Consider the following 8690-nt stretch of genomic DNA (forward strand, 5'->3'; position numbering starts at 1 on the left):
AACCATGACTCACTGGCCTGATGCTTATAAGGCACAAGGATGCATCATGCACTATTTACAGCAAAACCACACACACACACACACACACACACACACACACACACACACACACACACACACACACACACACACACACACACACACACACACACACACACACACACACACACACACACACACACACACGCACATCCTTAGAGTCAGATGACATACTTATTATAGTCAGTGTGTTGTTTCCAGTGTCAAACTGTTCTGTAACCCAAACAGTGGTGCAGTGAAACAAACAGAACCACAACATAATGTTTGAATGTCAGCGATGATAACCGACCCCCATTGCTCTTTTTTCTTTTACACATTCACTTAAGATTTTCTTTAATCTAGCAGATAATTGAAGATGCTGATCTTCTTCTGTCCCTCCTAGGACAGAAGAAGATCAGAGGAATCAGAGGAATTTAAAACAGAAATTAAAAAAAATGACTTGTCTGTGTGACATTAATGGACTAGTTATTTTCTCTTCCTCTGTTGCCCCATTTCAAAGTAAAAAATTAGATTTTCTTCCCAGCATGAAACCTTTCCTGTAGGGCCTAATTAGTGTAATGAACATGCAGATATAAATGACTAGTTTGTTGCGTTTGCATAAAATCCTCCCCCAAAGTTTATTTTACACAGCTACTGTTCAGGTTGGTATGAGGATGAAAGCTAAATAAAATGAAAACAACAATTTGGAGTGTATTTTATGTACTTTTGTTTTAGTCAGTGGATTAGAGCTATACAAACTATCCGCTCAATGGATAGGTTGTTTACTCTTAATGTGCACTAAAAGAGAACAATTTTGATTCAATTCAAACTCACTGACATTTCAGTCTTTGCAGAGTTGAATGCTACTCTGACATCTACAGTTGAGTCTCTTTTTTACGCTGTCACATTAGTTTAGTTCAAAAGATGTGCGTCACTGCTGTCATAACTGTTAATACAGGCCTGACCATATAGTCAGAGCTAAGTAGCTATCTATATTCATCATCTGCATTTCTCTCATTGGCTTCAGTTTTACAAAGGCCTGAAGGCAAACACAGGGCTGAGCTGTCTACGGAGATAAATTGCATGGAAAATGTTATTTATCTTTGAAGAAGTGAGCAACGTATTTGCCTGCAAATATTATGCAAATGAAGTATCTTTATTTATGCAGAACATTGATTTTTTTATTTATTTAATGAAATGCTCCAACGTGGGTTTAATTTTCAACACTGAAAGATCAAACACTAACAGAGGATCTTAAATGACGGGCAGATTTTTAAAAATGGAAATGATCCTTCCTGTGAAAAATCTAGACTGGAGCATAAAGAAATATGAGATATGAGGTTGTAATATCACAATTCCATCACTAGGCGCCCATACTAAGTCATACACTATCACACACATGCTTTGGGCATGGGATTAGACAGAAACCGGTTTCCATGTTGCCATGTGCCTAATAAAGCTCTTTTGCAGTCCTAATTGGCTCTTTTGGTGCACTTCTTTTGATGTGCAGGGATGAGATAGAGGGGTGGAAACTGTAAAGCCTATCAAAGAAACAGGGCTCCTCTCCAGTCAGCTCTTTAGCCCTGCAGCAGATAGATACATTGAATCAAACACACTTGTTCTCCAGCAGATACACTCACAGTGTCGGCCCCAAACTAAAACTCTACATGAAAGCAGTTGGAGAAATCTTAGAGTAGGCCAAGGCTATTTTCTGGGCAAAAAAACTCAGAACACAAAGAGATGAGAGGGTTCAAGAGAGCGAAAGAGACAGGCGCAGACAGACACAAACAGTAAAGGCAGACAAATAGCTGTAGATCAAGAAGAGAGCAGCTTGGGAAAATAGAAGAGAAAAACTTGAAGGGAAAAACACTTAAAAGACTAAATGAGGAGGTGAAATGAGGTGAGAGTGGGTAAGACAAAGAGAAAGAGGGTAAAAATCCACTTGACAGAGCGAGAGAGTCCTTAGAAATGAAACAGAGGCAAAAACAAATGGAGCGAACAGACAGGGAGATGAATGTGTCGGCAAGGTGCAGGTTTTGTAGTTTATAACATTCCCACTGGGAAATATTTCACAGAGCCAGAGCAGTTTGTGCACAGTGACAGTGGATATATTTCTTCTTTTTTTTTGCCCCAGATGACGACAGATACATATAGATAAACTCCTTAACGCCATCCTAAATGGCGAGGACGTTGGCTAATATCTCTGCCTCTCGATTCTCTAGTGGGAAAGCTACACCTTTATGTAGGCCAAAGCATCAGTCTGGCTTCATTTAGTAAGCGTGTACGGCAGTCAGTTTGTACCGCAACATTCATGAATTCATTCCAGTCATTTCATCACTATAAAAAGCTCTGAATAGGACTGTAAATGGATGGCCTTTGTTTGCAGCTTTTAAACCAAAGCACTGTGCAGAGTGCCTATCATCACCACGCATTGCACAGGCCTGGATATGAAGAGCAACTGGAGTGTTTAAGGATATTTTGAGCTGTAGACAGGAAGCGCCTGGGATCAAACCACCAGCCTGCTCTACAAGAGGCATAGCCTTAGACGCCATTGAGTTCACAGAGTTGTGTACCTCTGTAAGTTTTGATGAAGGGTATATAACGAAAGTTGTGAAATAATTGCTTAAAACACCTATACTTTAGTGCAGCAAAGATATTGTAGATCACCAAAATTACCAACTTGCTGGTAGGTGGTAGGTGAAGTAGATGATCTTGTCGTTACAAGGTGTTTTGTTCATTATGTCAACAATTTGAGGAGACCAGACAGTTGGAATTCATGTGATGCTGGATTCATGCTCGGAGCTCGCTCGCCAACTGCGGAGACTCCCGCTATGGGCCCAAGCGCTTGTATAAACAGAGTTTGAGAGAGAAAAAACAGAGATAAGGTGATGAAGATGATAAAGATGATAAAGAAGAAGAGATGAGCGGGTACTGCCCCCTGTGCCCAGGATAAGATGTCTCTGTGCTGTTCAACACAAACAGAAACTAATACCTCGTCCAATTCAAACAATATAATTATCACAGAGATGTATATGTTACTGTTACAGTGAAACCTAGAGGCGTCAACATCTACACAAACATCTGTTTTAGTCTAATTATAGAGTCATAGTAATGTATCATTGTATAACACAGTTATTTTTGTACAATTTGAGACAAATTTCTATGAATCAAATCCAAATCAATGCATCTCAAACACAAATATTAAAATACAGAAGGTGTATGTGTTGTTTATAATTTGGCTTTCAAAGAAGGACACACATTGAATACAGAAGTTGAGAGTGGACAGTCAAGGCCGGAGAGAGAGATGAGCCTCTCATCATTTTATTCATTCAAGTGTGATAATCTCAGGCGGTGTGCTGGTTTAAACTACAAAATATGAATATGATATGAGCAGCACACTTTTTTTGTCTTTGCGCTATGGGATGATATCAAGTCATTCCATTTTTTGAGTGGTCATGTCGTAACACAAGTCTTTTTGATTTTGTCTTTTTGATTTCTGTCATATCTAGTCATCAGATTGGTGGGTTTGACATGCCTCTGCCCTGCACAAAGTGAGACTGTATTTTAGAAAATGTTTTGTTTACCCTGAAAAGTTCTGTATTCTCAGCAAGTTCACTTTGGGTCAATCACAGCTGGCTGATGCCTCCTATTGGTTGGTGACCGAGGATGGGCCAACCTTACATGCAAAATGAATTCTGCCCTGCTCTCATTAGGACACTTTTTATAACACAGCAGCAGATGGTGAAACACGCACACACATTCACTGACACTCTCACTGCAGCCCCCTGAGGAGCAGCCTCTCCTCCTCTCCCCAACTTTTCTCAATTTTTCACTCCCACTTTTACGCATCTATCGGCCTCCTACCCACACCCTAACAGTGCCAACTTCAAAGTGGCTGCTATTTAGAGGTTACCCTAACGAGAGGAGACTGAAAAATGGGCTAAAAATACATCTCAGTTGCTTTGTAAGCATTGTTGCATTCCCCAACTACAGTTAATTTGTAAGAGGACAACACGGCTGCCACTTGTTTCCTTGTGGCCTCGGTAATCTTTCTATAGGTTTCATATTTAAGGCTCCATCTTGAAATGTGCCTCATCTGTTCAGCACAGATCTGAAGTATCTGCTGAGAGCTGTTGCCATGCAATGAAATGAGTCGCAGGTCGGGAATTAAAATAAACAACCCACGCAGGATGCTTTATATGCCTGTATTTTATAACGATTTATAGGGTCTGTAAAGTGTTTTTACAGCTATTTCAAACACACCGCGTCGTCTGGCTGTAGTGTTTGACAGGTATACTAAAGAAAAAACAGAAAGCTGTGAGATTCACAGCACATTTACGTCGCAGTATTTGTAACACGCAGCCTGTTTTACATGATATCATGGGTTATTAGTTTCCTACATGTGACAGTGTGGTGAAACATAATCTGACTCCTGTTTCTGGGCTCAGGGTGCAGCTCTGTGTCTGCTGATGATATCCATCAGGTTTGAGGTCAACAGACACAGGACAGACCATGGCCAAAGGCTGACGGATTACACCACACAGATTTACTGCACACACACACACACCTCTGCAACAGCCTCCACACAACATACACAACATCTTTGACCCCATTCCATCCTCCTACTTTTCAGGAGGGAATTTTGCGCATCAATGTTATCGTGGACAAAGCTGCACATTGTTATTTATGTCTGTGAACACACACACACATACACACATATATGTCAGTGCCAGTTCCTCCTGCCAAACAGTCGCAGGGCAGACAGGAAGCAGGTTGTTTTGGAGAGCAGACAGGGGTAAATACCATCACCTTTTATAGACATACCCACTGACACGGCTGCACATACAAGAGAACACACGCACACACACACACACACACACACACACACACACACACACACACACACACACACACACACACACACACACACACACACACACACACACACACACACACACACACACACACACACACACACACACACACACACACACAGATATATTCCTAAATCCACAGGACAGATGGCCTGGAGATTGCTTCATAAACCAATTATGAATAAAATAAATTGCCAACTTTACATCCCCGCTCTGTATACGTTCAGCTCATTCCCATAATGCACTTCTTGTGCAATATTCATGACTCTGAGAGTAAACATACACGACTTCGTCATTAAGGCGCAAACAAGAAACATGACAGGTGATCTTTTCGTATGACAGTTACATGCATGTGAACATACACACACACACACACACACACACACACACACACACACACACACACACACCTGACACATCCTGAGTGTGTTTGAGAGAGGGATTTGATCAGTTCTAAAAAATAAAATAAAATCTTACCTTTGCGGTAGTTAACCTGCTTGGTTTGCATGGAAAAGGTTCCAACCACGATACCCATGTTGAGTCTGGGCTGCAGACAGGTTAAGTGTGCTTGCGTGTGTGTGTGTCTTACTGCCCGCTTATAATCAAGGTGTGCTAGTGAGTGTGTGTATAGTAGGTGTGTGTGCTGTAATTAAGTTAGTCCTTTAGCCAGCGGTATGTGTAAAAGAACAGATATCACATCTCAAGCTGCCTCACACCCACGATGCTCTGCTGCTTCTGCTCGAGGGTGTGTGCGTGTGTCTGTGTAAGTGAGTGAGTGAGTGGGAGAGAAAGAGAGAGAGAGGATGTTTGTGTGTGTGTGTGAGAGAGCGAGAGAGTGTGAATGAAATAGCTGGCGCACATGCACACTGGAGCTACCTTTGTCTACGCTGTCACCGAAGCTGCCTCTTTCCTTTCTGCCTCTCTCTCTTCCATGCAGACCCTCCCTCTTCCCTCTCCCTCTTCCCTCTCCCTCTTCCCTCTCTCTCAGTGTCCCCCGCCACCACTGTCATTCCATCAATTCCTCTGTGCCTCTACGTATCTGCCTTTCTCTCTCTTCGGCTTCTCTCTGCTCCGTCTTTCCCCCTCTACTATTTGTCTCAGTCTCTTTGTCTGTCTGGTGTGTGAAGAGGGATTGCACACTGTTGCACAGGAAAAGACAGAGACAGAGAGAGGGACTGGTAGAGAAGGGTGGGAGAGGAGAGGAGGGGGAGGACAAAACTCAAGGGATATTGAGAGGCAGAAGGAAATGGGAATGAGAAATTTACGAGGAGGAAGAGCAGGAAAAGGGAGGAGGAGAGAAAGAAGAGATAGAGGCAAAGTGAGAGGATGAGGGTGGGAGGGAAGGGGTTGCAAAAGAGAGACAGAGGGGGATGAAGAGTGCAAGAGGTGAGGGGAGACAAGGGAGGGCTAGACTGATCCATCCCCCTTTGCTATTCAGCAAGCAAACGGTCTGACTGTGGAGAGAACGTATTTGCTGTTTTATCTCTATATGCATAAGTCTGACAGGTGGTGTGTGTGTGTGTGTGTGTGTGTGTGTGTGTGTGTGTGTGTGTGTGTGTGTGTGTGTGTGTGTGTGTGTGTGTGTGTGTGTGTGTGTGTGTGTGTGTGTGTGTGTGTGTGTAATTAATCTGCTAGCGTGTGGGTCACGGACAAAGCCCTGTTCATCTGACACCACTACAACTGCAGGAACACCGCCCCGCAAATGTCAGCGCCGGCATCAACATGCTGTACCAGACATGTTTTTGCTGTCGAGTCTGCTGATAAATCCACCAAACAGAAACACGATCTGGCCAAATTGGACAAAACAACCAGGGGAATGACGCCAGTCCACCTCACACACGTACCTCTCTGTCAATCACTATTAACCCCTTGCTGCCCTCTATGTTACGCCCCGCAGGCTGGACCGACGCCATCGACTGCAGCCCCTATTGAAATTCCTCACGTGGCTTTAGTTTGGAAAACAATTTACAGTCGAGCCATGGCTGTGGTTGAGCCGAGGCCATCAAGGCCGGTGATAAAGCCATTAGGCCATGGCATTCATTAAAAGCTATTGGCTGCAAGCTGAGGATCGATGCAGAGTAAAAACAAGAGGGAGAAGGAGTATGCAAGAGCTCACCCCAACACACACACACGTACACACACCTCCTCTTTCTCCTATTCTGGCTCTACAGACGGAGGCAGATCTGGCAGCAGCTCACAATCAAAATCAAACAATAGCAAACATATTCCACACACAGGCACAGATGCGCACATACAAACACCCACGAGTAAGAGTGGCAATATATCAACAGAGAGAGGTTTTTCTTATACACACACCACAGCGGCGACACACTGAAATGCTGATTAAATTCTGAGAGCTCGGCTGAACAGGAGAGATAAGGCTACGTGATTCGCTGTAGTGATGATGTTTAACTTCAGTGGAGGGGTTACATGCACATCTATCAGAGGAAGGGGAAAGCATTTGGTTGATCAAAGACATTGGAAATCTACTGGATAAACTGAAAAACCCCAAAGTGGAAAAGCTGGGGAAAAAACAGGCTGTTTTGATCAGTTTCTGCAAAGTTGTCCAAAAGGAAAAACTTTAGACACTGTTTGAGCAACACCAAATGGTCGATGGTAGTATGTGGGAGCTCTGCTTACACCCTAAAGATAGCAAACCAAAGGAAAGAAGACTCGGGTGGTGGCGTCACTAGCAGTTACTGTTGTAGACACTACATCGGTAAAATGGCATGGATCCTTGGTAACCCTGGAAGGGAAAGAGCATCGGAAACAGACAACATCAGCTGCCTCTGGAACATCAGACCAAAAGAGGTCACAACATCAGTTGGAAAGAGGTAAAAAGTCAGCGACCAGGAGTCTGAGGAGGGGTGGAGAAAGATCTTGGAGGATATTCACATTCACAGTCAGACACCATCTCTATGCTCTCTATGGTCTCTATATAACACAATCCATGTAGCCAACCTGATCTCTAATGCAACTTCCTCCTTTTCTCCTGATGGACAAGAGTTATAATTCCTGCACTGCAGCCTCAGCAGGGCTTTGTTCCTTAAACCCAAAATTGTGCCGTTTTGAGTCAATTTTCTTTGAACTTTCCTTTGAAAGAATTTGTAATTTGGTAGCGATTACTGTGAAAACAGAGAGAAAGCTCAGAGACTGCTTATTTGTGTTGGCTTTCTTATTGATTTACTTGAAGGACTACTACTTTTAATCCCAGGTAAATATTTTTTCAGCATTCATTTATTGTTGGAAATTTACTCTTCATTTATGCTGAATTGTATATTTGTCTGTAGACAAATTTCACTTTTTCACAACACTTATGTTAGCTTAGCAAATGAATAAGCTGGAAGAGTAACTGATCAATCTCCTGTTTACTTTAATTAATACCAAAGGATCTTTCCATGAATCACATTGTGAAATTGCTTGGATATTATCAGGAATTTACAGATCAGTAACATTTAGCTTTACATAACTAAAGTGAGTAACCTAAGGAACCTTAGGTTAGTATATTTTATCACATATATCCAGACATCTTCACCAATATCTACTGTTATCACTTTAAAGAAATCTAATTCATAAGTCTTTGAGATATCCTGCTGATTAAGACACACTGACAAAGTTACTGAGCCACTAATGTCTAAGTGGTTTAAACAAGGAAACGAAAATAGCTTTGCAGACCTCTACTTGCAGTGCAGTAACACTAAACAGCAACAGGTTCATCACATTAGGCCGAGGGCCAAAACTCTTCCAAGACATTAAGCCTTACATCGTCTGTGCTGCTCCACAGTCCTGTCCGAGGTG

Source organism: Anoplopoma fimbria, chromosome 4 (genome assembly GCF_027596085.1).
Source record: "Anoplopoma fimbria isolate UVic2021 breed Golden Eagle Sablefish chromosome 4, Afim_UVic_2022, whole genome shotgun sequence".
NCBI lineage: Eukaryota > Metazoa > Chordata > Actinopteri > Perciformes > Anoplopomatidae > Anoplopoma > Anoplopoma fimbria.